We start from the raw sequence: 16,943 nt of genomic DNA on the forward strand, positions 1-16,943 counted from the left end.
ATAGAAATTGCGAGAGTCTATGATCAAATGCAAGCATTTGTTCATAGCCTCGGAGGCTACTCCCATCGGGAGCGCTGTTCGCGCACCCGATAGATATAAAAGCTTGAAAAGGAACGACAATATAGTGGCATAATGTGTGGAGCCTACAACCAAGTCCAAGTCCTTGGCTATAGCCTCGGGGGCTACTCCCATCGGGAACACTGTTCGCGTGCCCGATGAAATTATAAAAAAGAAAGAGAAAAAGAAGAAGAAAAAGGGAGCATATTTCGAGTTATGTAAATAACTCTACATATACTCCCATCGGGAGAGCAATATAAGTCAACCGTTGACTCAATAAAATGTGCTATTCCAACAGCCGAATAAGCACTCGACAATATATTCTCAGAACGCCAAAGTTGCGAATAATTTCTGAATGCCGCAAAACTTTGCGAAGGTAAGACCCCAGATCCGTTCTGTGTGGCGTGGCGCCGTCTCTGACGTCGGTTTGCTACTTTTTCCGTATCAACAGATATGAAGAAAAATCCTAACGGACGCGTTAGGTACCCGATAAACATGACTGGGACTCGACAGAATGGTAAGACCTTAAGCGGCACCTGCCGAAGTTTACACCAGTATCCCGAGATCATGTCCAGGGACGTGATCTTGAAGTAGGTTTTTGCGGATTGCCACTAGAGCAGTTAACTAGTACCTGATCCGTCAGATGAACTAGCCCCAACTACCATTATCCCTGTACAATATAGAAATTTGTATGCGAAGATATGTGGTAAAGTTCAAAGATATTGAATAAATATAAAAGTGGAGATTTTCCTTGACTCTACGATTCAAACAAAATCTCGGGGGCTACTGACATAGGCATCCCCAATGGGCTTGCCGAAGATAGTACCCGGGCTTTACTGAAGGCCCACGTATCGAAGAATATAAAGTTCGGAAGCCCAAGATGGTGATAAGGAAAGCTAGAGTTGTAATAAGAAGTGTTATTTGTAATCTTGCGGGACGGGTCAGAAACCCTCCCGGACTCTGTAAAACTTGTGTACTACGAATCCCTCGGCTCCGCCTCCTATATAAGGGGGAGTCGAGGGACAAAGAGAGGATCGAATCGTTGTTTCTCAAACCCTAGCTTTTACATCGTCGAGTACTTTTCGGCTGAAACCTTCGAGATCTACTTATCCTCTACATCCAACGAAACCCTAGTCTACTACTTGTAGGTATTGACAAGTTATTACCTTGTCAGCCGCAAGTCCGGTAGTATCGGTTGGGCGCGACATCTGCCCATTTTTCTGCCCCAACAGTCATATTTTTTGGGTATCTATTTATACCTTTCTACCACCTCTTTCCACATAGCTCTTCTTTCCTCATTCTCTCTCCATTGTTAACATTGAAGAGCTTCTTCCTCCTCTTGATTCCTCCATTATTTCTTGCATCTTTTTGAGGGATAAGAGAGAGGAGATCTAGATCTACTACTCCACCAATCGAAACCCTCTCTTTGTGAGGGGAACTTGCTAGATCTAGATCTTGGAAAAATTTGGTGTTCCTCCTACTTTTTGTTCTTCCTCCCTTATTCCTCCAATAAATTTTGTAGATTTGTTAGAATTTTGGAGTGAAGGACTTGGGCATCTTAGTGGTGTTCTTGCCACTGCATTAGGTGCATCGGTTTGGGTTCTCTACGGAGATTTTGGTGTCGTGAGAGTTCGTGAGTATTACCTCTTGGGTTCTTGGAACCCGAGACGGCTTGTAGACCTTAGTGGTGTTGTTGCATTTGTGGCGTAGTAGCCTTTATGGCATGGTAGCCTTTGTTGGGTTGTTGCCTTTGTAGTCTTGTAGACGTTTGTGGTGTGTTGTAGCCTCTGTGGACTTGTACTTGAGAGCCTCTAGTTGTTGTGGAGTTTACCTCAAGATTGTTACTTGGGCCATTGCCCCAAGGTTGTACGGGTTCATGACCACCATCAAGGGTCCCTTAGTGAATCAAGGTTTCCCCTTTTGGTGGGAAGGCTCGAGGAGAATACGGTGTCGACCGCTGTCATGTCCTCCCAATTCAACCTTTAAGTCTTGCATGAGCCAATTAGCCGAGAAAATAGAGAATAAATTAGGCTAAAACCCTAGTTTGACGACATGGTACAAATATAACTACTATATTAAAGGTGAACGAACATCTTTTTTCTCAGAATTTTGAGGCTACTTCTGAATTTCATCCGTGTGTAGTTTCGGTGCTCTCTTAGAATTTTTGGCCCATTATCTTCTCCTGTTCTTTGGTGCAGCCACAGTGCGATGTACCTGTGTTGGTTCGTTAGTTGTGTGACTTTTGCGATTTAAGGTGGGCCAGTTAGTTTCACGTTCTGTTTGGCAATAGATTTGGTCCTCCTCCACCGCTTTGACCACCTCTTTCTCTTTTAGATTCTCTGAACATGTTCCTGTTCACTCTGGAAGAATCCCGTCGAGTCCCACGTCCTCCCTCATCTTCCTCTTCTCAGAGCTACTATCCATCAACCTCACCTCGCCTCTCAGAGCTGCCCTGGATTTTTCCCCGTAGGATCCCTTTGGCGTCTCTCGGCCCGGCCACCTGGTTCGCTGTGTGGGCGCATGACGACCACCAACGCTGGCGGCTGCTCCAGATCGGAGGCACTGCCTTTCCTCGGGCAGCCACCGACAGCTACAACACTTTGGCAAGGCAGGGTGCGGCCGGAGTGGTGCAGAGCCGCATGGACAGAGGGAGTCCCGGTGGCGGCGGTCCTCGCGTGGTGCTCTGTGAGCGGCTATTCCTCGGGCCATGCCACGAGGATATAATTTTGCGTGAAAGTTGACATTATAAAGTTCGCCCGATTATATAACAAAATGTACCAAATTTTATAATTTGACATCAATATACTTAGAACCACGGTAAAATATATTTTCTTATTATACTAATTTTTCAACATTTTTAAAGTTTGACTTTGACTAAAATTTACATATAATTTATTTTTGGACGAAGGAGGTATTGGTGAACTCTGAGAGCAATTCTAGCTTTGTGCGTGCCCTCGTGAAGGTCATGTTTGAGAGGTTGTTTGTTACTTTTGGCCGGTTTCCATTAATTAACTGGCCAGCTCCATTCTCTCGAATTAATGAAAATGACAAGTCTATTGCTTTGTTTGAGAAAATAATATTGCTGATAGTAGAGCAACACTCTACAAAGTTATGGCACTACATAGATGAGAGCAGCGAAAGTACCGTGAACACGAAATCATCACATTTCATTGCAAAACAATCATATCCAAATTTCCGAAACACAATGAAACCTAATGATTTGGTGCAACACGAATGTTAAAGGAGAGATCAATGTGAATCTGACGGAGACATGTGCACGGGAGGTCCCGTGCACGGTACAATCACATTTCTCCTACGTAGAGTTAGACTGTATAGCTGTCCAGTATATGTACGACTGTATTGTATACGTATCTCTAGTACTCCTAGAGATGTGTGTGTATGTGTGTATACGTATCTCTTGTACATGTACAACTGTATTTATATATATGTATGTGTGTGTGAGAGAGAGAGATAGGCCACCCAAGAGGGTTGAGCCAGTTCCCCCAGAGTACTTTATTTTACATGGTATCACACTAGGTTAGGGTTTTGAGTCCACCGCCGCCTCTCCGGATCCTCCCGGCTCCACCTTCATGGACGTCACCTCTCAGGTCGCCGCCAACACCATGCTTCCGCCCAACATTGCTGCCACCGTCACGAGTGCCGCTTTCGCCGGCCTCAACGATGGGGTTCCTCCCGGCGTCCCTCGCTGCTCTTCTCAACGTCCCACTCGATCGCATCATCATGGCGGAGCCACAGATTGGTACCCTTGCGGTGGGCTCCATGTTCTCCTTCCCGCCGACAGTGTCTTCATCATCGGCGCCATCGACTACCTTCTCCCCGCCCGCTGCTGCTCCACCCCTGTCTGTTATGTCGACGACCTCTACAGCAGCGGCCACGGCGGTTCCCCCGCCGGTCGCCTCACCCCCCGCGGCATTCATGCCCCCGGTGGCCCTGGCTCCCTCTTTGCACGTCGTCACTCCCCCGGCTGCTGCCTCGCCGACCTAAGCGCCTCCTGCCATCTTCTCGCATGGTCCGCTGTCGGCACCGTTCACTTTGGCCATCTCATCACCGTCAAGCTGTCACCGAACAATTACATGTTCTGGCATGCGCATGTTCTTCCGCTACTTGGGAGCCACTACTTGCTTGGCTACGTTGATGGTACTCTTCCGTTCGCCCCTACACTTGTTGACAACGTGAATCGTCCAGTCTACACCCCGGTGCACCGTGTTTTGGCGGGGCAAGACCAAGCCAATCTCTCAGCCATCAAGGGGTCGCTCACTCCGGAGGTGGCTGCGCTGCTCGTCTTCGCCAAGACCTCCCACGAGGCCTGGACTATGCTAGAGCGCTCATTTGCCTCGTTGTCACAGGCCCACTCCACCGCCATCCGTCGTGAGCTTGGTGAGTGTGATAAGCTCGACTCGATGGTGACGGTGTTCTACATCAAGTTCAAGTCGCTCGCCGACACAGTGGCCTCTATTGGCCAGCCCCTCACCGACTCCGAGTTCAACTGCTACATCGTCAACGGCCTCGACGAGGAGTATGATGGCTTGGTGGAGATTCTCAACGAGCGCAGCAACACGTCGTCTCCAATGACGGCTCACGAGCTTTACTCGCGCCTCCATGGGGGCGCGCCCAGTCTGGCGGATCGCCGGCTGCCACGGGAAAGGCTCCTGTCGTGCCGTCCCAGCCGCTGCCGCCTTCCACCTCGTCCCCGAGCTCTTCCTGGGGGGGCACCTCGTGTGTGCTAGCTTTGCGGGCGCGACAGTCACTTCGCCTCCAAGTGTCACCGCCGCTTTCAGAAGAGCTTTCTCGGCCTCTACAACGACGACAGGGACACGAGGAACAACGAGCGTCAAGCCACCATTGCTGACCGCCCAGCATCGAAGAAGAAGCAAGGACACACTCAGTCTTACTCCGTCGACCCCCACTGGTACATGGATACTGGGGCCACAGATCATCTGACGAGCGAGCTGGGCAATGTAAATAGGAGTCTTCACCTTCGCAATGTTCTTAGATTTCCATCCATGACACGCAATCTCCTTTTAGTCCCTAAACTTAATTATGATAATAGTGTGTTCTGCGAATTTCACCCATTTGATCTTTTTATTAAGGATCGGGTCACGAGGGACGTACTCCTTAGCGGGCACCTTTACCAGGGTCTTTATCGCTTGGAGCAGACTAGCGTCTCTCGGGTTTTCAGTGGAGTCCGCGCGTCGTCATCACAGTGGCATGCTCGTCTTGGTCAACATGCCACTCCTATCGTCCGTCATCTTTTGCGTAGTGATGAGCTTCCTAGCATACCTAGTAATAAGGATGTAGCAGTTTGTGATGCTTGTCAGCAGGGGAATGGTCATCAACTTCCTTTTTCAGAGTCTAGCCGTGAGGTTCACGATCCTCTAGAACTTGTGTTTTCAGATGTATGGGGTCCTGCTCAAACTTCTGTTAGTGGCCATAATTATTATGTTAGTTTCGTTGATGATTACAATCGCTTAACTTGGCTTTGTCTTATTAAACGTAAATATAATGTGTTTTATATTTTTATTCGGTTTCAAAAACATGTTGAACGCCTTCTCAAGCATAAAATTGTTCATGTTCAGTCGGACTGGGGTAGTAAATATCAAAACCTCAACTACTTCCAGTCTCTTGGGATCGCACATCGTTTAGCATGTCCTCATACACATTAGCAGAATGGCTCCGTTGAACGGAAGCATCTCCATATTGTCGAAACTGGTCTCACTCTTTTGGCCCATGCATCTTTTCTCTTTAGATTTTGGAATGATGCCTTCACCACTGCATGTTTTCTTATCAACCGTACTCCCACTCGTGTTCTCGATATGAAAACTCACATAGAACTTCTCCTTAATGAACAGCCTCATTATACCTTCTTCAAGGTGTTTGGGTGTGCCTGATGGCTACATTTGCGCCCCTACAATAAGCGTGAGCTGGAATTCCAATCCAAAAAATGTATCTTTCTTAGATATAGTGTCACGCCCCAAGTCACTGCCTAGGAGAATCACAGCCGCCATATGCTTATGATTTGAAAGAACCATAAGCATACAAGGCTAAATAGTGAAATATCATTGACATATGCCAAGCAAGGTCTCCACTTTATTCATTATCAAATATTACAAGTACAACTTATTTATTACAACGCTAGTGATATTTTGTTTTATTAATATCTCGCTCCACTTCTACGCTATATGCCGTCATATGGATTTTCAGCCGTCGCCACTTGATCCTAAAATTGATCTGCGCATACCAGATAAAAATAAAAGACTGTGAGTATGTTAAACATATTCAGCAAGAATATACAGATTTTACATTCCATTATATCTCATAGCTCAGCAGGGTGCGATATGCACTCATAGCGACTAAACGCTCTTTGGCATAAACCAAGCAACACCAACATCCATATCATCCTTAGTATATATTAAAACCCAAGTTTTAGTTAAGCCTCTGCAGAGTATCAGCAAATCAATTGTCATAATCCCACCTCGTGATAGTATCGATCTCTGAGAATCACGTCGCCGAGTCCCCTACTTGTGTGGGCCTTCCCATCCGGGCCTGCCATCCCACACCTTTCAGGTATCGACCGTCTCAGGCTGGATACACCACACTTTTCATGATTATGACCAACCAATTTGTTGATATATGATCCCATATTTTATCTTGCTTGACCAATATACAACAATAAAAATGTGCTAAAACAACAAAGGAAGCAGCTCTACCGATATAGAGAATTAAGAGCATACAAAACACATATAAGCATAGCAACCAAATAAATCAAAGAAGGGAATACAAAGCACACAAGAAGATTCTGGTATACGCAGCTTGCCTTGACTGTCCTCGGTGATTAAACTTCAGTTTTCCCCTGACCTAATCATATTACAAAGTCGATATAAGATTAGGTAAGTATACTGGTATTATTCTCATACGTTCAAACTTAACTCTTAATTGCTCCTAGTTTATTGCCATGTATCAGCTAGTCATTCTGATGTTTATTTTAGTTCTTTGTCACTGTTCATGTTCCAAGTATATACATGCATAGCCTGTCTAATTTATTTTATCAGATCATGTATGTTAGATCCCAGTATTTAAATTCAAAAGGACATGTTTAATAGTGTCAGCCGATACTCCAAAATATATGCGCAGACGTTCTTTAACTAGTGTGGTCAGAACTAATAGGAAGCATATGGGACAAGCTCTTGGAGTTTTGGGTAGAAAGATGGATCGATGGATCCTTAAGCATGTAGGAAAACCATTAACTAGTACTACAGCTAGCTAGGAGATCACCATGGACTAGAATAACCACCAGAACTAGATTAGCTAGTTGCTTACCTCTGTACGCCCATCCTGATGTACTTTAAAATCTTCCAGGCAGCTTCTCTGATTCTCCTATTCTCCTATTCTAGTCTCGCTAGCTAAGAAGCAGAAGCAGAGAACTTCCCTAATGGTGGAACAGAAAGGAAAGGAGATGTGCGCTTGATTGGGCGATGGTGACAAGCTCCGGCTGAAGGGGTATTTATAGGTACCAGACCTCGTACACGATCGGAGATCTTTTGAGAGCAGATAAGACTTAGCCGATGGAAACTTGGGAGCTAAGAAAATAAGAACAGAAGATATTTTTGTCCAGATAACTCAAGAACCAAGCGGTGGTGAAATATCTAGCAATCTTACTTAGAAGTCCTTATTATTATGTTATTTTGGTTCTTTCATTTTCATCGGGCACTGCAAATTACTTCAAAAACACTTATTGTTTTATTTGAAATTCACAATTGTTACTCGAGTGGCGAAACTTAAACAAGCAAAACTTTGGATCATAACATTCCTCCCTCCTTATAAAAATTTCGTCCTCGAAATTTCAGATATAATATAGAGTAAGCTATGTTTTACAATTGCACTATTACTAACCTTGCTATATTGCTTGAGATTTATTTTTTTCTAGTGAAGAAAAAGACACATTAAATCGCGCAATTACAAATCAAAATTTAAATGTTACCTGACATTTCATTATCGGGCTCCTCTTTATTACTCTTGATTATAGTATACAATCGAGCATGATTTCCTCCAAGGTTCTTGTCTTCCTTCTTTGGTTGTCCTCTAGGAACCTTCTTTGTTGCCGGAACTTTACGCGATGAATTATTTGGTGGAGTGAGTCCAGTCAAATACAAAGGTTGTGTGGGCGCTGGCAACAATGTTTGTTTTGATGGAGCTACTTGAGCTATAGGGCTATTTTGCTTTAGAGATGGACACCGATTTTGAGTGTGCCCGGCTTGTCCGCACTTGTAGCATCTTCCCCAACGGTACGGACAAAAATGAGGAGGGTGATCGCCATTGCAAATAGGACATGGTATTACTCGGGCATTAGAAACTTGACCCGTAGACATTGAAAACCTTAGTTCCTCTTGAAAGTCCTCCTGAGGTTGATGCATATTGAATTTGGGCTTCTTTGATTTTTGTTGTACCTCCTCCACTTCGTCATGGTAACCTTTTTCTAAGAGTTGAGCTTTGTTCACAACCTCCCTGAAGGAGTTCAACTCAAAGGCTTCGACACGTCGTTTAAGAGGTTGGCGCAATCCACTCTCAAACCGGCAGGCCTTCGAAATATCAGTTTGAACAAAAGCAGGGGCAAATCGAGCAAGTCTAGAAAACTCAATTTCATAATCTGAAACTGATTTGTGCCCTTGTTTTAATTCAAGGAATTCCTTCTCTTTTATCCTTTTAACACTTTCTGGAAAATACTTTTGATTTGATAGAAAGCTTCCTTAAATAACTTCCATGTAATTTAAGCATCGTGCTCGTAAGACTTCCTATGAGCATCCCACCACTCGAATGCACTAGACTGTAGCATGTACGTTGCGAAGGAAACTCTCTCATTGTCAGTACAACTCATTGCATCGAAGGCTTTTTCCATGGCAATAATCCAATCTTCAGTTTCCAAAGGATTAGATGTACCAAGAAAAGTTGGAGGCCTTAACTTTTCAAAATCTCCAAGTCTATTACGTTTCCCATCACTCCCCGCAATGTGTTCTACTATTTGCATTTGCCTTTGTTGGGTTCTTTCTTGCTTTTCAATAATATCAGCAAGCAAATGGGATAGATGGTCTTGTCCATCTACATTACGGATCACATCCCCCGAGTAGCTATTGCTAGCACCATTCACATTGTTCATGTTCCCATCATCCATCTATCATAAGAAAATTACTATTAATTAAGGGAAATTTCTAATCATCAACAACACAATCAGTTCATGTTATTTAAAAGATAAGCTAGTCAGGAAAGCCAAAACATGAGTCGATCGTGCCGTAATGCACAAAAAAATACGATTCATTTATTCTACCTTTATTTTGTGCCAAACTTACGCTGCATATCTCGGAAAATAAAAACATCGTCGCTCTCTTACGCATAATATTATTTCTATATGATTATTACCTATCATATTATTTTTCCATTTTTAATTTTAGATATTATGTGGAAACCTTGGCTCTGATACCACTTTAACTGTCACGCCCCAAGTCACGGCCTAGGAGAATGACAGCCGCCATATGCTTATGATTTGAAAGAACCATAAGCATACAAGGCTAAATAGTGAAATATCATTGACATATGCCAAGCAAGGTCTCCACTTTATTCATTATCAAATATTACAAGTACAACTTATTTATTACAACGCTAGTGATATTTTGTTTTATTAATATCTCGCTCCACTTCTACGCTATATGCCGTCATATGGATTTTCAGCCGTCGCCACTTGATCCTAAAATTGATCTGCGCATACCAGATAAAAATAAAAGACTGTGAGTATGTTAAACATACTCAGCAAGAATATACAGGTTTTACATTCCATTATATCTCATAGCTCAGCAGGGTGCGATATGCACTCATAGCGACTAAACGCTCTTTGGCATAAACCAAGCAACACCAACATCCATATCATCCTTAGTATATATTAAAACCCAAGTTTTAGTTAAGCCTCTGCAGAGTATCAGCAAATCAATTGTCATAATCCCACCTCGTGATAGTATCGATCTCTGAGAATCACGTCGCCGAGTCCCCTACTTGTGTGGGCCTTCCCATCCGGGCCTGCCATCCCACACCTTTCAGGTATCGACCGTCTCAGGCTGGATACACCACACTTTTCATGATTATGACCAACCAATTTGTTGATATATGATCCCATATTTTATCTTGCTTGACCAATATACAACAATAAAAATGTGCTAAAACAACAAAGGAAGCAGCTCTACCGATATAGAGAATTAAGAGCATACAAAACACATATAAGCATAGCAACCAAATAAATCAAAGAAGGGAATACAAAGCACACAAGAAGATTCTGGTATACGCAGCTTGCCTTGACTGTCCTCGGTGATTAAACTTCAGTTTTCCCCTGACCTAATCATATTACAAAGTCGATATAAGATTAGGTAAGTATACTGGTATTATTCTCATACGTTCAAACTTAACTCTTAATTGCTCCTAGTTTATTGCCATGTATCAGCTAGTCATTCTGATGTTTATTTTAGTTCTTTGTCACTGTTCATGTTCCAAGTATATACATGCATAGCCTGTCTAATTTATTTTATCAGATCATGTATGTTAGATCCCAGTATTTAAATTCAAAAGGACATGTTTAATAGTGTCAGCCGATACTCCAAAATATATGCGCAGACGTTCTTTAACTAGTGTGGTCAGAACTAGTAGGAAGCATATGGGACAAGCTCTTGGAGTTTTGGGTAGAAAGATGGATCGATGGATCCTTAAGCATGTAGGAAAACCATTAACTAGTACTACAGCTAGCTAGGAGATCACCATGGACTAGAATAACCACCAGAACTAGATTAGCTAGTTGCTTACCTCTGTACGCCCATCCTGATGTACTTTAAAATCTTCCAGGCAGCTTCTCTGATTCTCCTATTCTCCTATTCTAGTCTCGCTAGCTAAGAAGCAGAAGCAGAGAACTTCCCTAATGGTGGAACAGAAAGGAAAGGAGATGTGCGCTTGATTGGGCGATGGTGACAAGCTCCGGCTGAAGGGGTATTTATAGGTACCAGACCTCGTACACGATCGGAGATCTTTTGAGAGCAGATAAGACTTAGCCGATGGAAACTTGGGAGCTAAGGAAATAAGAACAGAAGATATTTTTGTCCAGATAACTCAAGAACCAAGCGGTGGTGAAATATCTAGCAATCTTACTTAGAAGTCCTTATTATTATGTTATTTTGGTTCTTTCATTTTCATCGGGCACTGCAAATTACTTCAAAAACACTTATTGTTTTATTTGAAATTCACAATTGTTACTCGAGTGGCGAAACTTAAACAAGCAAAACTTTGGATCATAACATATAGTTACCTTCATAATGGATATAAATATCTTCATGTTTCCACTAGTCGTGTCTACATATCTAGCAATGTCATGTTTGATGAGCATGTTTTTTTCCTTTTTCTACATTACCGGTATCCAACACTGAGTCTCCACATATGCATTCATCCTCCATTGATGCTGACCAATTTTAAGATGTCGCATACTCTCATGTGTTGTTACCTATCCATGGTGAAGGAATTGGCCGCGGTGCCCGTCTAGAGTTTCTTGAGCCAGCCTCTCCTTCGTCACGGTCGCTAGATTACGTCGATCGTGGTTCTCTACTGCATGACCTCGGTCCACGTGCTGGGCATGCAACACCGGTCGCCTCGGCCCCTGTGGCCTCCTTGCTGGCCAGCCACTCGCGGCCCCGCGTGCCTCGCCCTCGCCTATGCGGCAGGACGTCGGCTCGTCACCTGGTTGTGCGACGCCCATCTCATTGTCGCCTGCTCCGCCGCCCAGTCCCTCGTCGACTGGGCCGTCGCAGTCGCCCAATCCCTCACCGACTGGGCCGTCGTAGCCGCCCAGTCCCTCCGCGGCTGGTTCGTCGTAGCCACCCAATCCCTCACCGCTGGGTCATCCTCGTCGTCGCTTAGCCAGCTGTCGGCTGCTTGATGACCCACAAGTATAGGGGATCGCAACAGTCTTCGAGGGAAGTAAAACCCAATTTATTGATTCGACACAAGGGGAGACAAAGAACACTTGGAAGCCTTAACAGCGGAGTTGTCAATTCAGCTGCACCTGGAAACAGACTTGCTCGCAAGAGTTTATCAGTAGTAACAGTTTTATAGCAGTAGCAGTAGTGAAATAACAGCAGCAGAGTAACACAGACAGCAGTAGTGATTATAGTAAACAGCAGGATTAAAATACTGTAGGCACGGGGACGGATGACGGGCGTTGCATGGATGAGAGAAACTCATGTAACAATCATAGCAGGGCATTTGCAGATAATAATAAAACGGTGTCCAAGTACAAAGCAATCAATAGGCATGTGTTCCATATATAGTCGTGCGTGCTCGCAATGAGAAACTTGCACAACATCTTTTGTCCTACCAGCCGGTGGCAGCCGGGCCTCAAGGGAAACTACTGGATATTAAGGTACTCCTTTTAATAGAGTACCGGAGCAAAGCATTAACACTCCGTGAACACATGTGATCCTCACATCGCTACCATTCCCTCCGGTTGTCCCGATTTCTGTCACTTCGGGGCCATCGGTTCCGGACAGCGACATGTGTATACAACTTATAGGTAAGACCATAAACAATGATTATCTTGATGAAACAATAACATGTTCAGATCTGAGATCATGGCACTCGGGCCCTAGTGACAAGCATTAAGCATAACAAGTTGCAACAATATCATCAAAGTACCAATTACGGACACTAGGCACTATGCCCTAACATTCTTATGACTATTACATGACCAATCTCATCCAATCCCTACCATCCCCTTCGGCCTACAGCGGGGAAATTACTCACACATGGATGGGGGAAACATGGCTAGTTGATGTAGAGGCGTTGGCGGTGATGGCGGCGATGATCTCCTCCAATTCCCCGTCCCGGCGGAGTGCCAGAACGGAGACTTCTGGCTCCCGCGACGGAGTTTCGCGATGTGGCGGCGTTCTGGAGGGTTTCTGGCGACTTCGACTTCTCCCCGTGCGTTTTTAGGTCGAGGCGAATAAGTAGTCCGAAGGAGGGCGTCGGAGGCCGGCCGAGGGGGCCACACCACAGGGCCGCGCAGGCCCCCCCTGGGCCGCGCCGCCCTATGGTGTGGGGCCCTCGGGCCTCCACCTGACTTGTCCTTCTGGCTCCGTCAGTTTTCTGGGAAAATAGGGCCTTCTGCATAAATTCCGAGGATTTTCCCGAAAGTTGGATTTCTGCACAAAAACGAGACACCAGAACAGTTCTGCTGAAAACAGCATTAGTCCGTGTTAGTTGCATCCAAAATACACAAATTAGAGGCGAAACAATAGCAAAAGTGTTCGGGAAAGTAGATACGTTTTGGACGTATCAACTCCCCCCAAGCTTAGCTTATTGCTTGTCCTCAAGCAATTCAGTTAACAACTGAGCGATAAAAGAACTTTCACGAACACATTTGCTCATATGATGTATATATTCTCATGCTATGGCTAATACTTAATCAGTTCATAATGAAATACATGCAAATAGGATCATCCAACAGCTATGCCAAACATGGAGAGGTACCAACAATTAATAATAAGCATCATGAATCATGTATATAAGCAGGATTGCAATGTTCATAAGAGAGTATGATAAAGTGGTATCTCGCTTGCCTGTATTTGATTGGCAAAACATAAATGCCCGGGCACCTCTGGAGTTCATAGAAAGACTAGAAGTAGTGATTGTCAAAAGATAAATGCATCAAAGTTATACCACAATCAATCATATTTTGAGACAAGCATATTATACTAAGAATGACAGTTGTGCTCTCAAGATAGTGCTCAAAGAAATAATGGAGACACAACATAAAAGTAAAAGATTGACCCTTCGCAGAGGGAAGCAGGGATTAACATGCGCTAGAGCTTTTCATTTTTATAATCAGGAGTAAAATTATTTTGAGAGGTGTTTGTTGTTGTCAACGAATGGTAATGGGTACACTAACTACCTCGCCAACCGGACTTTCAAGAGCGGCTCCCATGAATTATTGCATATTTATGTGGCACTCCTTCCAACCTTTCTTGCACAAACCATGGCTAACCGAATCCTCGGGTGCCTGCCAACAATCTCATACCATGAAGGAGTGCCTTTTTATTTTATTTTTATTATGATGATGACACTCCCCCCAACCTTTGCTTACACAAGCCATGGCTAACCGAATCCTTCGGGTGCCGTCCAACAATCACAAACCATGGAGGAGTGTCTATTTAAGTTAATTAATTCGGGACTGGGAATCCCATTGCCAGCTCTTTTTGCAAAATTATTGGATAAGCGGATGTGCCACTAGTCCATATGAGAGTCCGTCAAAAGTAAATGACAAGGTTGAAAGCTAAACACCACATACTTCCTCATGAGCTATGAAACATAAACACAAATTGAGAAGCATTTTGAAGGTTTTAAAGGTAGCGCATGAGAATTTACTTGGAATGGTTTGAAATGCCATGCATAGGTATTTATGGTGGACACTTTTGGAACAACTTGGTTTTCAGGTGTTTGGAAGCACGAGCAGCGTTCCCGCTCAGTACAAGTGAAGGCTAGCAATGGACTAGGGAGCGACAAATCAAGAGAGCAGTACCTGTCATAATCATGCTTGCGGCAAAATAAATTAACGGAGGCATAAAAGTGATACAAGAACTCTGAAGCAATATAGATCATCGAGGCTTAATTGACTTTTTGTTCAGTCATATGCATGCGTGAGCATGTGCCAAGTTGATATAAATGAATTATTCAGAGGAGGGTACCACAATGCCGTACTTACTTATGAATAAAACAATACAAGCAAACATCCATGACATGCTACTCATATTAATAGATTGGTGCTAAACATGAGAGATCATGAACTACTAGACTTTCTCAAATAACATATACCTCACATGAACCAACTAAGCATGCTCACATGGATGAGTATATGTAAAAAATGAAAACAAATGGAGTTCCTACCAGCCTCTTACCACAATCAGATTGTCGTAGATCGTCATTATTGCCTTTTCACTTGTGTAGCTTGGATAATATGAAAGGAAAACCACGCTCCAGCCACCGAAGACCATTGAACTCATAAAGAACTTTACAAACCAAAGAAGAACAGCAAATATTTTTGGTGTTTTCGAATTAGAAACAAGAACAAGAGGAAACAAACAAACAAAGCAAAATCTTTTTGGGTTTTCTTATAGCAAACTAGCAATAGCAAATAAAGTGAAACAAATGCAAGAAACCAAAGCAAACAAATGGTGAAGAGAAACAACAGAAATATTTTTGGTCTTTTTGTGTTTTGGGAAGGAAACAAAGCAAAAACAAGAAATAGCAAACTAAAAGAAACACAGAAAAGCGAGATGGCAGAAATCTGCCAAAACCTGACAGCAGTACAGAAATCGATTTTTACAAAAATCTTACGTTGCTCAGATCGAAAAGTGTTCAACTAATGAAAGTTAGATAATAACCTGGGGAACCTGCACAAAAATTGGCAGCCCAAAATAACGCTCTGGCTGTGCGTACGAATTTTTCTAGTAACAGTCCAGAATCTGTTTTCAGGCAGCACTTCCCCAAATATCATCTTCCTCTCATTAGAAAACCACTCAAACGAACAAAACAAGTATGTACAAGTATCCAGCAACCATAGTATGCAAAGAATGAGTGATGCCTGTATACCTCCCCCCAAGCTTAGGCTTTTGGCCTAAATGGAGTTCAATCCCATCGATCCCATGAGGTAGTGTCTCCGTAATATGACGAAGATGGATCGTATTCCTGGTATGTGCTAGAAGAAGCACCCGGATATGTGACGGTGTGGTCGTAGGAGGCCCCGGCGTCCTCGGAGTCATGTTGCTGGTGGAAGTCTTTTATCTTCAAATGCTCATCCACTTCCTCCTTAGTGCACGACCATGATTGCCTGTCAATACTTAACAAACCTAGTTGGGGAAGAGGAATTTCTTTCTCATCCCCGTCAGAAAACAACATTCTATACACCATACTATCTAAAGTGGAGTCAGTGGTAACAAAATGATGACTCTTCATAGCAGTAATGTCGAGTCTCCTAGGGGCCAATGGCACATCATTAGGATCAATAGGAAGATTAAGATATGTTAAAACACGCAGTGCAATAGTTCCTCCAAAAATAGGCCCCCTGGTAGTCAGGCGGCGAGCAATAAGAGCACCAAGGTGATAGGATGTCTGACCAGTAAGTGCAATATTCAAGAAAGCAAGATGGTAACTAGAAATGTTGCTAGTGTTCTCCCTACCAAGAATGCTAGTAGCAATGTAGTATGCAAAATACTTAATAGCGGGGAGTTGAATGTTCCTTATCTTGCCACGCTGAATGGTGCGACAATCATCATCGGTGATTCCTCGATAGAGCTCCAACAAGTCCCGGGGGTTGTCATCAATCCTACTTGCTGTACCTACAGGGGCAATATCCAATGCACAACAAAATTCTTTCAATTCCATAGTAACAGGATTACCATAGATCTTGAATGCAACTGTTGGCTCATATTGCGTATTGTTGAACCGAAAGCTCTCGACGAAAATTTTGGTGAGCATGTAGTATTGCTCCCTTTCGTCTCCCACGTAGGTGGTTAAACCCACCTTGTTGACAAGGGTGAAGAAATCATCCAATATCCCTGCATTTGTCAGAAAATCATAACATGGGAAGGATGAAGCATTAGGAGCCCCATTGTCCTCTTCGGGCGCGAAGCTAGGCGCGATGATATCCTCATTGTACGATCGCCTAATCCGGGTGGCGGCCCTAGAAGGCCTCCCGGTGCTGGTTGTTCCTTTCTTGAACAACTCTCCAAAGTTGAACTTCTTCATCTCTTCTCTGAAATTTTCAACAAGTGATATAAAATTTGATTTGGTGA

At 43.7% G+C, this 16,943-nt stretch overlaps 2 long non-coding RNA genes across 2 annotated transcripts; both read right to left on the reverse strand.

Moving 5' to 3' along the window:
- Nucleotides 1-6,145: 6,145 nt before the first annotated feature.
- Nucleotides 6,146-8,018, reverse strand: LOC139829820 (uncharacterized). The gene is made up of 2 exons (XR_007860880.2): nt 7,396-8,018; nt 6,146-6,933 (listed from the first exon to the last, which is right to left on the reverse strand). It is a non-coding gene; the product is annotated as an uncharacterized lncRNA (long non-coding RNA).
- Nucleotides 8,019-9,664: 1,646 nt separating this feature from the next.
- LOC127317080 (uncharacterized) lies at nt 9,665-11,394 on the reverse strand. Its single transcript, XR_007860882.2, has 2 exons — nt 10,915-11,394; nt 9,665-10,452 (listed from the first exon to the last, which is right to left on the reverse strand). It is a non-coding gene; the product is annotated as an uncharacterized lncRNA (long non-coding RNA).
- Nucleotides 11,395-16,943: the final 5,549 nt, after the last annotated feature.

The sequence above is a fragment of the Lolium perenne genome, chromosome 7, assembly GCF_019359855.2.
Source record: "Lolium perenne isolate Kyuss_39 chromosome 7, Kyuss_2.0, whole genome shotgun sequence".
NCBI lineage: Eukaryota > Viridiplantae > Streptophyta > Magnoliopsida > Poales > Poaceae > Lolium > Lolium perenne.